Source organism: Macrobrachium rosenbergii, chromosome 25 (genome assembly GCF_040412425.1).
Source record: "Macrobrachium rosenbergii isolate ZJJX-2024 chromosome 25, ASM4041242v1, whole genome shotgun sequence".
NCBI lineage: Eukaryota > Metazoa > Arthropoda > Malacostraca > Decapoda > Palaemonidae > Macrobrachium > Macrobrachium rosenbergii.
The window spans coordinates 25,983,761-26,001,702 of record NC_089765.1 but is presented as its reverse complement, the minus strand read 5'-3'; the positions used below and the strand labels follow the sequence as shown (position 1 = coordinate 26,001,702).

Sequence of the window (17,942 nt, the reverse complement as noted above, 5' to 3'; positions counted from 1 at the left end):
CACGTCCCGTTAAAACCTACTGTGCCTGTTAACGTAAGTAGGTACCTGGTAGTTTAATCGACTGTGGTGGGTTGCAGCCTAGAGTGAAGAAAACTACAGTGCTAACGACCTCATCTGAATATGATAATGATAAGGTCACACAATCCGAAGCCATTTTTCCTAGTCCTTCTACAGAGGAAAAGTCTCATATATATATATATATATATATATATATATATATATATATATATATATATATATATATATATATATATATATATATGATTACAATAACTTCGGTGAAAAATAAGAGACAGATTTTTTGACGGTGAAAAATAAGAGACCCAGGCCGGTTTTGACTTTATTTTGACGAAGGACTGATAAATAGTATCAGAAGTCACAAATGTGTATAATACAACTATGTTCGTCAGTACTGTTTCTGTAGTATATATATCTGTGACTTCCAATACTATGCATCGGTCCTTCGTCAATGGCTTGAAATAAAGTCAAAAACGGTCAGAACTGTTACTTTTCACCTGTGGTAATGTGAATATATATATATATATATATATATATATATATATATATATATATAATGTATACATATATATATATATGTATGTATATATATATATATATATATATATATATGTATATATATATACATACACATATATGTACATATGTCCTGTCCCTGCTTCTGAACGGTTGATCCTAATCCTTTGTAAAACCTCTTAAATATTTAACCCTGTTTTCTACTAATTCTTCAATTGTGTTGGATTCCAGGTACATATGTTTCCTTTATAATCCCCATCTGTCATTTATATGAGCTTTCTTTGTAAACTTACTTTTATATTTCTTCAGTCTGCTAAGTAAAGGACGTAGTGTCGAAAGGCCTCGCAGCACTCCAGTGTTTCCGTTCACTTCGTGGATTTTATCTTTATTTATTTATTCAGCACGTTCCATATTTTCGTGATTCAGTTATACATACTGTATATATATATATATATATATATATATATATATATATATATATATATATATATATATATATATAATGCTGTGCGTGTGTGTGTGTGTTTATGGATGAGTGTGCAAGTCACGAACGACAAGAAACCTTAATGTGGCTCGGAATCTATGCGTTGACAGGAAGCTAGAAGATAATAAAGCTGATATAACAATGAAAGACAGGAAATGATTAAGATAAAATTGTCAATTCTGAAGCGTAATAGCCAGTGGCGTTCTCTGTGACTGTAAAGTCGATGATATACATTCCACTGTTAAGGCTCCATCTCCTACGATTGAACCAGTTAATTATACGAGCGTTAACGATAAATTCAATCGGAATATATCTAGTAAGACTAAGTAGAGCGTTTAATACGCGTAATTCCGGCTACACATGAATGTGGTTTTAGAATCAGTTATTTCAGAAGACGTATCGGTTACTTAAACAGGTAAGAATGTCTTCTGAGTTTTATTTGCTCCATCAGGAAATGCAAAGGATAAACAAACAAATGAAGAATATACTGAAATATGAAGGTCATCAAGGAACACAAAAAGTAATGACAAAATTAGCTTTTGTAACCAAAGCAATTACACATCTTGACATGCAGGGTGCCTGTCAGGTGAAATACGATTCTGAGAGAGAGAGAGAGAGAGAGAGAGAGAGAGAGAGAGAGAGAGAGAGAGAGAGAGAGAGAGAGAGAGAGATTGAATTATCAAGCGTTCTTATCCTTTTAACTATAGCAGGATGTTTTCTTGCTTACGATAACACTACTTTCGGTGCGTTTCCAGTGCAAAAGCGTGCTTGCTTGCACGTGTCTGTGCGCTTATTCTTCAGAACTCTTCACTCCGGTGCTTTCGTGATACGTCACGGGGTAGACTCCGTCGAGTTTACTTTTTACGGATTTGTCGTTATGCCACGGTTCGTTTCGCCTCCTTTCTCTACTCACTGTCAGTCAAGTGACAGGAATAGACTGTGGTAGACTGTGTTCTCTTGAAGAGCCTCCTTTAGACTCTGGCAGAGTCCCATTCTGAAGAGCTAACTTCTCTAGAAGAGATTAAGAGATTATAAGCACTGCCAGTTCCCACGTTTTGCGATTCTGACCTGAGGTGGAACGGTGTCAGCTTTCACTCGGCCAAGAGGTGAGTGAATTCCGACTTCGGGGTTTGTTTATCATTTCGCGTAATGGTATTTATAAAGGATTCTTAATGTTTAAGTAAAATTATTGCAGAACAGATTATTATTTCATATTATTTCTAAGACTAATGATACGGATATTTTTGTGAAAAATCCATCACTGTGTCTTGACTTCAATCTAATTAATTTCACTGCTTGACTGTAATTAAATTAGGATCGTTAAAAACAGTTTAAAAATAATTTTTACTGTTATCAATAGCCTTATTGATGTTAAAATGAAAATCAATTCTATCGTAATTTTTTTATTTTTCATTAGTTGATTGGTGTAGAAACAAAGGACCAGACTCAGATAAACTTCTTACCAAAATATTTCAATGTGTTTGCACACATAAGCACTCAATGAGAGTGATTACTGAAGTGCATGCATAAAATAAAAAAAGGAAGGAAATTACGAAACAAAATTAATCCTTTTTTGCATATATCTACTTCTTCCTTATTTCATCTACGGCGAAAATGACTATTATTTTTTTTTTTTAGCCTGTACACACGCACACACACACACACACACACACACACACACACACACACACATATACACATATATATATATATATATATATATATATATATATATATATATATATATGCACACTCACACTCACAATAATCAGACTGAGGTGTTCTAATTAAACTTCAGGCTTAAATGAGACGGAGTGAAGTGAAATCTTAAAAATCTTATAAAACCTGAAAGTTTTAAAATTTAATTTCCCCGTAGAGTGTCAGCGCCCTCCTGCGAGGCATTATGGCTGGAGAGAGAGAGAGAGAGAGAGAGAGAGAGAGAGAGAGAGAGAGAGAGAGAGAGAGAGAGAGAGACAATGTGTAACCTGTATGTAAAGATAGGAGTGACAGGAAGCTCTAAATATGGTCCAATTTAAATTGAGAGAGAGAGAGAGAGAGAGAGAGAGAGAGAGAGAGAGAGAGAGAGAGAGAATGCGTAAACTGTATGTATGTAGAAGATAGATAAAGATAGCAGAGAGGAAGCTATACAATGACCCAGGTTAAATCGAGAGAGAGAGAGAGAGAGAGAGAGAGAGAGAGAGAGAGAGAGAGAGAGAGAGAGAGAGAGAGAGAGAGAACTGATCTATGTATAGGTTCATACAATGAAAAAATAAATGACATGGGTTAATATAATAATTTGATTCTAAATAAAAGATAGACAATACACACAAAACACACACACACACACACACATATATATATATATATATATATATATATATATATATATATATATATATATTTATATATATACATATATATATGACTGTGAAATATTTTTTGTTAAAACAGAGTTCCATCAAAATTATCTTACTTTTGTGGCCTTCCCAAAACTCATAAAGATAATCTTCCATTCAGACCTGTCATCCCAAGTGCTGGAGCTTTCAATGGTAAAATTTCTAAGTGGTTAGCCGGCTTCCTTTCCCCTTTCTTAGGTACACTTTCTCACAGTCTCATTAAACATTCTAAAGATTTCTGTCACAAATCCAAAGAAGCACATATACCACTTCACAACATAAAACTTCTAAGTTTATATGTAGATTCCTTATTCACAAAAGTACCGGTACAGGGCGTTCTACAGTTTTTGAGGGAAAAATTAGCCCCCTATTCAGATCATTTCCCACTAGCCCTAGATAAAATACTAAAGTTAGTTGAATTATGTGTATCAAATAACATCTTTTCATTCGTGGAGTCATTCTGTAAACAAGGATTCGGGTGCAGCATGGGCGGCCCTTTAAGTCCCGTTTTAGCCAATCTATTGATGGAATATTCTGAAACTATAATAATAAATGCAATAAAACCTAAAGACATTCTGTGGATGAGATATACAGTAGATGATATTCTAACATTTTGGGATAATAAGTGGGGCAATTTCAAAGAATTTCTTTCAAAATTAAATGCATCAGTGCCTAGCATCAAATTTAAAGTTGAATGGGAAACAGACAACAAAATTCCTTTTCTTGACGTTTTAATAATCAGAGACACGACAGAATACAAATTTACCATATACAGAAAACCAACTTTCTCTCTGTCATACATCCATTTTTATAGCTATCATGACATCTCTATCAAAATTGGTGTAGCCAGCAATTTATTCTTAAGAGCCTTACGGATTTGCTCCCCGGATCTCTTGGAAAAGGAAACTGAACTAATCCGTAAGCAGCTGTCATCTTTAAAGTACCCTGACCATTTAACTGAGAAATCGATCCACAAAGCAAACACTATTTTCTACCGTCTCCCCCATAACAAGACCAGAGAGACCCACAACGATAAAATAAAAATCCCACACCTGGACAGGATTAAGACGTTCACTCAGACACTTGGAAATTTTTTGCTTTTATCTACCCAAATACCTTAGCCAAATCTCTGATTAACGTCCAACAAAAACCAGTCCCCACAGACACAGGAGGTTACGAAATCCCTTGCCTTGACTGTGACCAATCTTATATCGGTTTCACAGGTAAATCACTCCCCAAAAGATTATAATACACCATAAACGTTCAGTTAGGTACGGACAACAGAGCTCGGCTATTTTTAACCACATAAACAACCATAACCACAGAATAAAGTGGAATATGTCTCATATAATTTACAGCAACAATTATCAGTTCAAAGCCAAAATGGTGAATCAGCCTTGATTAAACAAAGAAATGCACTGAATCCCTCAAGAGGCGGCTGGGATTCAGATATAGATGAAATCTTCTTCCAACCAGTGATCAAGAAGATTGAAGAGATATTTTCATCTGGAGTGACTTAACGGTGGACCTATGGATCTTCTGGTATAAATACCGCTTTTCTGTAACTTTTTCTCATTCACTTTTTGTCCTGAGGAGAGAGACAGTTTCGTCTCTGAAATATAGCCTTTATTTTCCACATTTCGGCGTTTCTATGGGCTTTTTTATATTATATATATATATATATATATATATATATATATATATATATATATATATATATATATATATATATATATATATATATATATATATATATATATATATATATATATATATGTATGTATATATATATATATATATATATATATATATATATATATATATATATATATATATATATATACATACGTATATAGATAGACAGATAGATAGACAGAGAAATAATCACACAGATAGTAGCAGTAGAAATAGTAGCAAGCTTTATGAATGATACATCACTTTAAAAAAAATATTCAAGTAAAAAAAGTAATAAAAATGTACGGTTTTACATCCTAAAATAACGTTTTGTTCATAAAACTGTTTATCATATGAAATATATCCATATAAGCCCATGTAATTCAAGTTTAAATAAGAATTACAGAAAATCACAGTCGAAATTATCATTATTTAACAGAAAATAATAAAGGATTAAAAGCAAAAATTTCCAGCATTCCCTATTCATTATAACATAAATTTCAGGATAAAAATACCTAGAAATGAAGTGTACAAAGACATAATAGGTACATATCAAAATTAAATATTTTATATGAAGAAAATACTCTAACTTTATCTTCAATATATTCAACCAGAAAAGATACGCATATACGCGCTGTTAGTTGGATATAATCTGAGAAAACATGCTTACGCAAACTGGCGGCACAGCGACAACGGTCATCAAAGTCACGTGGAGTTTGATAAAAAAAACGAACCCGCAAGTGCGCCCACGTAATACAATCGCTGTTTAAAGTCTTCTAAAAGATCCCTTCCTATTTTTTCTACTTCTCCCACTGTGTTTATTTCAAATCTTTCCTTTTACCGAAAATGTCTTTATGCAAGGCTCGTCAAGCAGGCTTTGAAAATTAATTTAATAAGTCTAATCGAGTATAAGAATACAATAGAATATAGAATTTGAGCCAAAGGCCAAGTGCTGGGACCTATGAAGTCTTTCAGCGCTGGAACGGAAATTAAAAAGGTTTGAAAGGTGTAACAGGAGGAAAACTTGGAAGTTGCACTACGATACAATTGTCAGGAGATGGTGGAAAGAAAGATGGAAAAAAGAAATTATGGACTAGAACTAGTAGATTTTGAATTTACACACTGCATATATGTCAGATTTCTTTTCACAGACAATACATATCCTACAATTGCGACAATAAAATGTTACTGTGTAATAATCTAAATTTTCCATATTATTAAGAAAAATATATTTTAATTTTCCACTGGTCATCTAAATGTGACTTGCGTCATAGTTTGAGATATTTCCCATTAAATACGGTTTGTTTTTATCATTTTATTTTATCTCCCAAATTACGTCAAGTCGAAAGTAAATGGGACTGGGTTCTGAATGTGTCCCTTATTCTTTCCTGTCAAGGTTTCCATTTCTAACTGTTAATAGATGTTAATGCACGAGTTGTAGTTATATAAAAAATAAAAAAAAAAGTTGTTTGGTTCTAGTTTTAGCGTAATGGGCAGTCATTTCTCTCGTTTTCTGTCATCAAGAGAGGGCGAGAGGGAGACTGCACTATAATCCCCCATCTATTAATGCAATGGCTATTCAGTTTCCATGAGCGGAACTGCACTACGAGGAGACATTACTGAAAACACCATCACCATTCCCACCGGGAGGCTCATTTCTGTTCCACTCTTTCGTGAAATTAAATGTATTACTCGCTTCGCCCCATTTTCAGCGAAATGTTTTAGTTTTTACCGAGCAAAATTCTTGGTGCTTCTTTCATTTCAGTTTAAAACATTTTATCTTATCTCGGTTGTTAAGATAATTATCTTAACAACCGAGATAAGATAAAATGTTTTAAACTGAAATGAAAGAAGCACCAATTATCATAACAACCGAGATAAGATAAAATGTTTTAAACTGACATGAAAGAAGCACCAAGAATTTTGCACGGTAAAAACTTGGCGCTCAGGGTAACAAAGCAAACATTATAATGTTTGTTTTGTTACCTTGAGCGCCAAGGAAACTCTAATGTTTGCGATGATGTCGTGTTAATTGGGAAAAGCGAAATGGGAAACTGTTTATGAAATGAGGGAAGGGAATGCAAAAGGTCTCAAGTAAGTTATGAGAGAAAACGGGAATAATACAAAAGATGGCATCATTAGAAGACACGAGAGTCAGGGGGCAGGTGAGGCAAGGAAGGCAGCAGGAGATCTTCAAACGACTCAGAGAAGCAGAATTGCTAAGAAAACGTAAGCCTCAATGAACGTGAAGTGCAGTAACTTGACCTGAATGAAGGTGGCCGATGGCAGCTCTCGAATCGATTATTTACCTTTCCAGCGTAAGCAGAGAAAGACAGGCTGGAAAAATGCTAACTGTGGGTAAACGGAAATGTTGTGGTAAATTACTATTACAACTGGAAAGAAACGTAAGAATATCCCAATACCTTTAAACATATACTCGTACAGAGAAGAAAGAGGCACGATGTATTGAGAAAATAGGCTAAGTATTTAAAAGCCACTGAGATGGAAAAGGCGAAGACACAAGTGGTGCAGATATCCTAGGAATAAGATAACGCATTAAAATATACAGGTGAATGTTACGTCATAAGTATGGGTTTGAAAATATGGAAGATTTGTAATTGTCTGGGAGACTCTTTACCAATAGAAAGCTGTTTAATCGTTCAATCCCAATCTATTCCCTGGGAGACTAATTTACGTTCTTGCTGACCTAACCAGATAGTTATTATAAGGTAGTTAATGAAGTTATACGTGCCTAAGCCAAAGAACTGGAATGCAAGGGGCAACATAAAAGACGTGACGCGCGCGCGTGCGTTTTTGTGCGCGTGTGTTAGCATCCGAATTATAGCCTATGGGTTAGACATGGGGATGAATTGATTCTGATATCAAGGTAAATTCAAGCCAACACACATCATCGATCACTGTTAAAAGACAAGGCTTAATGAAGATTTTTCAAGTTATTTTGTAAACAACAAGGCGCGAAGTACGTTTAACAAGAAACTAAAGTAACCTTGAGCTAACCGCACTGTTTAGGGGCAAGGTTGCAAGTTGCGTCACTATTCAGCATCAACTTGTTCTCAGTACTTAAGTCTAAGGTAGTTTAAACCGTACGGAAATTTAGCTTAAACGAATTGTCAAACCGACATCCGTACCAACAAGCAGGAATTAATGAACACACACAGCAATTCATCAAATGGAAATTGAATGATCTCAAAAAAAGCAAACAAAACTAGATAACAGTGAACGAACCTAAACAATAAAAACATGACAATCACGAAACAAAATGAGAGCAAAATAAGCATAACAGTCAGTGGGGAACACAAATAGCAAGTGAACGACCATGAGATAAACAAGAATCGAAATTATTTCAAGATAACGGAAGCGAAAGGACGGTGTTAGCCTACAGCCTCTGTTGTAACTGTCAAAGTGTAAGGATAACTTCTCGTGCACGCTTGCCTTCGGCGAAAGAGAGCACAAAGTTAAGTACACTTTAGTCTAACCAGACCACTGAGGTGATTAACAGCTCTCCTAGCACAGAGGGACAACATTCTTCACTTTGAAAATCCACAATTATATCATTATAAATTATGTTTATGCTAAAAAATAAAGAACAGCGAGTCTTGGCTCTACCAGTGAGCAATTGCGTTTTAAGTTTTCTTCTTTAGTCAGTAGTACAATTTGATATAACTGTGGATTGTTAATGAGCAACACTTTAATCACGAAATCGTGACTATTTTTTTTAAGCGATTTTTACTTCGAGAAAACTTCGCATAGAGGGTTGTTAGATAATTTTAATGCACTTCAAGAAATACGAAGACCAGAGAGAACCACAGAGAGGGCCGACTTCCTATGTGCTGCAATGTAATTGGCTGAGCGCCGGCGGCCATTTTGATTGTGTGTAACTGGAGGTTGCTAAAGACGCATCATTCCGTCACTGCAGCCGAGTCTACACCAAATTATCTCTCCATGGATCATTTACACTACACAGGCCACACCAAGAAAACCTCTGGATCAAAAGGAACAGAGTGTTCTGCCATTAACTGTACAAAATATACAAAAACAAAGAAGTGGCCTTCTACTCTTGTCCAAAGGACAACACAAGGTGACTGAGCACAATAGTGTGTCAGCCGATCTGCTTGTGAGCAGCTTGTTTACTGCTATGTACTATTCATTATTGTTCTCAAAGTGCACAGTTTATGAAGTAATTGTATGTTACAATGAGACTCAAATATCAGTTGAAAATCAAGAATAAAGCATCCAAAGAAAAGAAATTACGTAAAAACAGAAAAATGTTGAAAATTTCCCAAAATTGAATTCATATTAATCCAATGAGTATTTTGTTAACAGGTTCTCACACTGACAGATAAGTATAGCCCTATCTAACTCGATTAAGCTTGGTGTGTGTTAATGCTTTTGGTGGTGGACTGGTGGTGATTTTAACGCTAAACAATGTGTGCTATGTGTATGTGTTGATGCCTTTGGTGGTGGTACGTGATTAGTAATTAAATACTACCCATTTCCAATTTCAGGCATAGCATTTTGTGCATAATACTACCCATTTCCAATGGGGTGTGCACAGGCATAGCATTTTGTGCATATTTTGCTAAGGCATGGTATTTGCGAAGGCTTGACATTTTGCTAGCATGTTCTTCTCCTAGGGCCTGTTATATCTGCCATCATTTAATGACATTCCAGATGCAGTCCTTTCACAGGTAATTTTACGTAGCCTAAATGTTTGAAAATACATATTATTTTATTTGACAGAACTTTGAATAAAATGTTTCAACATTTTTCCAAGGGTTATTTTTATTTTATTTTACAGAATTTTGAATAAAACTGTTTAAACATTTATGGGTTATTTTTTGTTTATAAATATACCACATACATGTCTGTAAGAATATTCGAGAAGAATAAAATTTTTATCCCACTAAGGAATTACCTAAATAGGTATTATTTGGAGCAAAGTCTGTTCTGCTGATCTAATCACATTTGGCTGTGATTTATCTGAGTGGTCCTCTTACTGTTACATACTTATATAGGCCTATTTGTACCCTTATTTTCTGGTATACGTCCATAAAATGAACAATCATAACAGCTGTCAAATAAGTAAACATCGGCAGTTTGTTGTGTTCCAGCATAAAGACAAATTGTTGGCCCCACAGTGGGTTGCAGTGCACTCAGAGCATGTTCGTTTACAAAACGTTGCTGTCACTGCAGCTCCAGTTACACACAATCAAAATGGCGGCCAAATTATGCTGCACATAGGAAGTCTGCCCTCTCTATGGCTCTCCCTGACGGAGACTGTCCTTCCTTCTGTCGCAATGGCTGTTTTTGGATGGTACAGTTCCACAGGGTCCAGTTTCCCGAGCAAGAAGGGGTTGCGGCAGGATTTGTGTTGGTAGCCCTGACGAGAAAGGTATATGGAGGTAGGGTAGTCTTCATATAGTTGGTGGCTGAGTGGTGGTGGATGTATAGAGCTAATAGAGTTGTAATTATATTTGTAAACTACTTTGGTTCAGTTATTTTCCTGAATCCTTTGTCTGTTGGTTTGAATTCGTTTCACCAGTGTTTTATCATAAAGGTGTCATTTAATTACCTCTTACAACTTTTAGTGTATTATACATAAAAAAAAAATAAAAAAAACTTTCCTTAAAGGGAAAAGATCTTATAGAATATAGACGATGGCCAAAAATGGCTTCCTTTGACAAATTCCACCACATTTGTCTGTACAAAAACATGTGCAAGCTAAGACTTCAGGAGTGTATTCCCTCCGCTAACAAAGTCAGAACAAGGTTGTTTTCGCCTCCTGGTTATTTGTATTGCTATCAGTAGCCTACACCATAAGGTTAATATTTTTTAAATGATTTCAATGAAATTCCCAAGGTCAATATCTTATCGCTCAGGAACAAATCCTAAGATAATGGTGGGGCCGGGCCAAGAAGAGTTTCAGGAAGCACTAAGGAATGGTCAACTCTAGATTCTACAGTTTATCTTCTAGAAGTCCATACAGTATCCACCTTGATATCTCGTTCCCAAAAATGCCTTAATAATGATGTCATCTGATTGTTTCATTTCCAGCTGGAATCCTAAAGTTTGCTCATTCTGATTTCAGAGACCTTTCGTGTGGTTCTCTCTCTCTCTTTCTTCAAAAGAGAGAAGTTATTAACGTAAAATATTTGAGTTGTCATTGATATTAATCTTAGCTTTTTAGATCTGATAACCATAATAAAAGTGTGTATATTCGTGACGGCGCCTATCAAAAGTGTGTTTTGTGAATCTCGAGCAGCTGCATTTGGAGTAAATTTTGTGAAAGTTTTCACAACCTTGTATAAGGTACAGTGAATTGTACTTATTATTATCATGGTATAATATTAAGGTATACTGAAGGACTTTTGCGCTAGTGAAATTGTTTTTGGTTAATTTTTTTGTGTATTTTTGCATGTTCTTGTGTTTGCAATCTCTTGATTTTTCACATTTTTTATAGTGGTGGTTTAACATTTATTTACTTAGCATTTTAAGTATTTCTTATTAGTTTACCATTACATGCTTGATTTAATTTTCATTTACTAAAATTTTCTTTTCAAATCTTGAGTAATTGTTGATAGTTTAAATTTTCCTTGATTGACTTAATTTCTTGATAAATTAACCTTTGTGATTTAATTCAAGAATTAATTAAATTTTATGCTGATTTCAAATAATAGTACATTTTTTCAGATTGTGAATTCTAATGATAAATTTTGAATTCAAAAATAAATTTTTGAATTAGAAATGTTTAAAAACGATGTTTCTTTTATTGACCACCAGTGAATAGGATTAATTGTGTGCATAAGGCAAAGTGATAAACAGGTTTTGTTCCTTTACTTTTGCTGAAGTGAATTAAGACCAGGGAAACAGTTAAAGTTGTCTAATGGAGTGATACCCTTTTACTTTAGTTTATTTCTTGTTTAATTGTTGATACTTCACACTTGTTTTGATAAACTTAGACTGATTTTTCACGTGATTATAAGTTTTTAAAGGGATCACTGTTGCCTTTAGAGTACTTAGTTGTAAATTTATTGTAATGAGAGTTCAGGTATCTGGCTGAAGTGAGGTAAATTTGTGAAACCTATGATTAGTTGTGTAATAACCGGGTACTTGGAACACTTCATGACAATATATATATATATATATATATATATATATATATATTATATATATATATATATATATATATATATATATATATATATATAATTATACTATATATATGAGAGAGAGAGAAATGAATGCTTAAAATTTTATCAGCTAATCATATCATCTTAAAAATACCCTTAACTTCATTTTTCTCCCTAGAATAAAGTATTGCATTAATCTGAGAGCTCTCAGACCACAAAATAGCAACCCTCGGCTCCGTAGTTGAACCAACCTGAGAAAAAAATACTGTCATTCGACGTTCTCTAAAACCTTAGCATTTGTTGCCAATGCATAGACTAATTCCGAACACTAATATCTGAATGACAGCAACAATAATCATAGTAATAGTAATAATATAGCATGATAAAGCATTGTAATATATATATATATATATATATATATATATATATATATATATATATATATATATATATATATATATAGAGAGAGAGAGAGAGAGAGAGAGAGAGAGAGAGAGAGAGAGAGAGAGAGAGAGAGCGCAAACAAAGCTGAACACAGTTACTGATTTGTCGAAAACAAGATTAATTACAACATTTTTAAAAGTTGTTTATGATACTTGGCAATTTAATAAACTACATGCTCGAAGTAGGGTATGGCATAATTTAATGCCCTGCTTAGACTAGGCATAATCCACTTGTATTCAGTTGATATGGAATCGGTCCCTCTATCTTGTTAAGTTGGTAGGCATTAACGTAAGTGGCCACACGCACACACACACACACATACACACCTTCAGGGCTACCAACACAAATCTTGCCACAAACCCTTCTGGACCGGATGGAACTGCCCGGAACGGTACCTAGACTTGTTTGGCGAGACGATTTTGTCATGTTGACTATTTGTTTTCTTGATATTTCATCATCCTTTGCGTGGATTCTTATTTTCAACATGCACAAGCTCATCGCCTTACTGTTTTTATTACCATTATTGTCAACTTTGTTTTCTAGTGCTTCTCGACTTTTTAATTGATCTTTGTTCTTTTACGAGCTGGAGGTGTTGAACGTACCTGATCATGCATCAGATTCTCTTATGATTAAAACACAGCACGCTGTCCTTGGAGAGACAATCTTACTTTTCACTTGATTTGATTTATGAAACTTTGGCTACGACGCCAAGCCCAGGGTTACTTTCAGCCATTCAGTGCTTTAAACAGCAGAAGAGTGAACTGGAGTGGTTGGGCAGCAGGACCTAAGAAGGGAAGAGGAAAGGAGGTAAAGTAAAAGGATAAAAAGTGGGTTCAGCTAGGGGCCGTAGGGACGCTGTAAGCAACCTTCATTTATGCTTACAGTGCACCAATTGAGGTGCACTGACGGCACTACCTCCCTACGAAGCATACTTTTGAAAGATATATATTAAATCTCAGGCAGAGTGGGTTGGAATTTTGAACCATCTTCGTCTTCTGAACTGGTAAGATCGTCTAAAGAAGTTGAGTTTACTGTTCCTTGAAACCACAGTTTAGTCAATATCATAGATTATGTGAATTCCTTCTGGGTCGTCGAGTTATTGTAATAAAGACATTGCTGTTTCTGTGATAATTGTAGATGTGCTTACTTTTTCAAAGTTAGCCAAAAATATAATAAGTTATTAATTTCTAAATAAAAATGAGGAGACATACGCACGAGGGGAAAAATGTCGGATTTATTTACTACTTACAAAGAAAAGGTTGAGAAAAGACAGACCCAAAGTGTCTCTCCGTAAATTCTTACATTAAGCTGGTACAAACTGTAGTTACCGTATCAAAACAAGGAGTATATATACCAATTAACAATAACTGCTAGAAAGAAGCATGTGAGCAAGGACTATAAAGGAAGAGTTCCTAGCACAAGAAAAGTGAAGAAGATAACAGAGACAATAGTGAATTAATAATCAAATACAAGCGATGACATCAACTTTTTTAATCTGCCCCGGAAAGCAGAAGGGGCCCCGAAGACACTGTCGCCCATTCTCTGGGAAAGTTAAGTACAGCTCTCCTAGGGCTGGCCCGAAGGATTAGACTTACTTTACGTGGCTAAGAACCAATTGGTTACCTAGCATCGGGACCTACAGCTTATTGTGGAATCCGAACCACATTATACCGAGAAATGATTTTCTATCACCAGAAATAAATTCCTCTAATTCTTCATTGGCCGGCCGGTGACTCGAACTCGGGCCTAGCAGAGTGCTAGTCGAGAACTCTACCGACTCGTCCAACGAGGAACTTTCTCTGGGAAAGGGCCTATGACTACGACTAATGGGTCGTTGACTTGTATTCAACTTGTTTGTGATGTGTCCGTAATAAGTTATCGACTTGTATTTATGACATGTTTGACTGTAACGTGGACAAACCCTATGGCTAGAGAGGTGTAAGGACTTCGATTGAAGGGAGCCCTTAAAGAAATTCTGGGAACTATTAGAATTCCACCTTTGCCTAATTTATGAGTTTTAGTGATATTATCCTGTCTAGAAATGGTGAATAAAAAGAAGAAAATAAATAAAAGTTATACGTGAGATGTCACAAAAATTACTAGGAGAGGAAATGTGTATAATTAATATATTTTCGGGATTTTCAAGGCAAAATATGAATGGAACGTTATCAAGCCTGAACTGCATTCAAAGTCAGATTGATATTATAGTTGGATAACATTTTTCCTATCGGTAATCATAATTAACTGAAAGAGAATGAAATAAGGAAGCTTTGCCTTACTCGTTTTCTTTAACGTTAAAATACAAGTTTTCTATTACAGCAAGCTCATGTTTAAGGATAACAATAATAACAATACTATATTCAAAATCTCTAATTTAAAATTCTCAAACAAGAACTGGAATTGGAATGCTACCGATACCATGCTATTATATAATTTCATTTCATTGATATAAGGATTAAATTTCACAAAAATGAACAAGTTCGCTTATCTCTTATAGTTTAAGGATATTTATCCTTCACTTTAGCTGAGGGATTGACTTGTCAATCATCTCTACGAAGCAACAAACTGAATAATAATAATAATAATAATAATAATAATAATAATAATAATAATAATAATAATAATAATAATAATAATAATAATAATAATGTCTTAGAAGAAAACCTTCTTCCGAACAAACTTCTTTGTAAAGAATGGCACTCTGTATGCCCTTGAGCTTACATGGAGTCTTCTCAACTTGGCGTGTAGCCTAAGTTTCCTTTTTTAGCAGCTAAATTATAAAGCATCTGTCTGAAGTTCATTTATCATCCCGATATTTCGGTAGTCCATTTATAAAGGGCACCTGGGGTAGAGATATTGAATAATTATATCATAAAACGGGGATACAAAGAAATGGGGGTGGGGGTTGCTTGGATTTTTTATTTGATGGTAGTGGTCAGGGAACTCTCCTCTTAGTAGCAGGTCTGGCCGAGCGACGGAGGCACTGATGGCTGAAGCCGGGGATCTCCGCTCGCTGGACTCACCATTCGAAGAGGAGGCAGGCTGTTGTCTTATCTCAGGGCCGCCTCTCGTTCTCCTGGCGGCGGTCAGAAGAAGGGTCTCCTGGGTAACATCAAATATGGGTTTCCACCAAAGAATGGCGATTACCTCCTTGTAGCAGAGGAGGCAGTGGTCCATGTCGCCACCGAGGGCCGTGGTATTCCTCATGATCTGCTGGTGTTGTTTGGGGTGGGGGTGGGGCGCCCATTATCTTGTTCCCTCATACAGTGTTGGTATGCCACCCCTTCATGAAGAAGATTGGTGATTCTCTGAGAGACGTGAGCCATGGTCATACCAATTTATGAATGGTGACATCCATTCTTGGGGTACATTAAGTGGCAGACTACTCCCCTTGCACCAAGTTGAGAAGACACAATAAAAGCCCAGTAGCATGCAGCATGCCATTCTTTGTACTGAAGATTGATCAAAGAGGGTCTTCTCCCAAGATATTCTGTCCTATGGCTCGATAAACATGGCACAGTTCCATCATCAACTCGTCTATTTGCACACCTGAAGCACCTGGAGCAAGACTGGGGTGTCGTCTGCTGGAAATCTGAATGAAGGAAGTTTCTTCCATTGATAAATTGGACAACTATTTTTTCTTTGTTTTATTAAAAATAGTTGAAAACCCTTATAAACGGGGTCAACAGACTATAAATCCAAGAGGACTCCAAAGGGAAATCAGTTTGCAGAGAGAAAAGGTGACAAATAAAAAAATAAAACTTCTACACCTGAATTCAGAAGACATCAGCAGAAAAAAATGAATGAATTTGATGTTCACTTAAATGTTTGGAGATCAGAAGATTCCACAACTCCTCTATGTAAATTACTTCAAATTTTATCTGCAGCCAAGGTAAAACTCCTAGCAAAGTAGGTAGTATTAAACCTGATGTTGGAAGATGACACTGTTTTCTGCAGCAGCTGGCCAGCCCTGTGAGAGCTGATAGTCAGCTCAGTGGTCTGGTTAAACTGTTTTAATAATAATAATAATCTGCAGCAGCTTGCCTATGTTGCGGGCAAAAAGACCTAGGTCATATAAAGAAGTCTGCAGAAGATGTTTGTCTTTGCGCTAAATTTAATGCAACAAACATAATGAACTCAATTTACATCAATGTCACAAGTCAACATTAAGACTGCACTGAAGAACAGTAAACCAAACAAGGAAGAAGAGTTAAAACATAGATATAACAGCTTCATCCCGATACATTATAAAACACTTCTGCAAGATACAGACATTTTGAGAAACAATACACGCCACAACATCTACACTTCTCAAAGTCAATTTCTCATCAAAAGTTATACCACAACTCTCTTGTTGGCGGGCAGTGAGGAATCAACTGATACCTCTTCTAACAGTCTGGTGGCCTGTTGTTACCTTATCGCAGGTTTCCTGCATTCCGGTGATTGCCTCACAGATCTGTTAATGTTTATTGTCTATTTTGTTTACATCTTCAATTTTCCCTGTGAATGACTTGGCCTTTTGTTACAATGCTGAACACTGCAGGCGAGCTCAGATCAGCAGGCTCCCTGGGCTGCAGAGAGTAAGAGAACACTGCAGTGCGCCAGCTCGGACACAGTTGCTTATCAAATGGAGCCTTTCACGAGGCAACAGCAGTGTCCCAAGGCTTCCGGGCTGTCTCAGCAAAGTGGCGGTGCCGCCATCAAAGCATTGTTTTAAAGGCAGAGCCACCAGTGTGTACCGAGCAGGTCCAGTTTGACACCCACCATCATAACCATCAAGGTGTGTGAGTGGCTCACTAGTTGCCAGGCGGTGAAGTGACATGAAACTTTTGTTATCAAGGGGTTGAAAAGTTTTTGCGGGTTGAAAAGTTTTTCATAGATTGCTTCTGGGAGATGCATTTAGGTACCAGGCCTTTACATGCTCTGTATGCAACGCTAATTTCCTCTTCGGAGGGGGCTGAATTTACAGATTCTACAACTGAATCAACACTGAAATGGTTCGATTGACATTGAATAAGGTAAAGAAAATTGTTCGTGAGTAACGAGCTTGTGTGTGAGGTTAGTCAGGTGGTATTTTTGCGGTAAAGGGAGGGCGAAGCACTAATACATACACAGCACTTTTTTTAAACATCTCCTAAGGCCAACAAGCCTCGAGAATCTGAGGCTTGAAAGGCCTCGAAGGCACGGATTGGAGGAGAATGGATAACAACTACAATTAGACGGCACTTAACGGCTTAGATGCCGCGCATTATGTAAAGT

General features: G+C 35.9%; 1 protein-coding gene across 2 annotated transcripts in view; it reads left to right on the top strand.

Annotated features, from left to right (window-relative positions):
• Window positions 1-1,234: 1,234 nt before the first annotated feature.
• The window catches only part of LOC136852491 (sodium-coupled monocarboxylate transporter 2-like), a 41,846-nt gene continuing 25,138 nt past the window's right edge, over window positions 1,235-17,942 (top strand). The window contains exon 1 of one of the 2 annotated variants that reach the window (XM_067127157.1): window positions 1,235-2,124. The gene's annotated coding sequence lies outside the window, so the exon portion shown is untranslated. The remainder of the gene's footprint in view (window positions 2,125-17,942) is intronic. The other variant, XM_067127158.1, reaches the window with a different exon arrangement.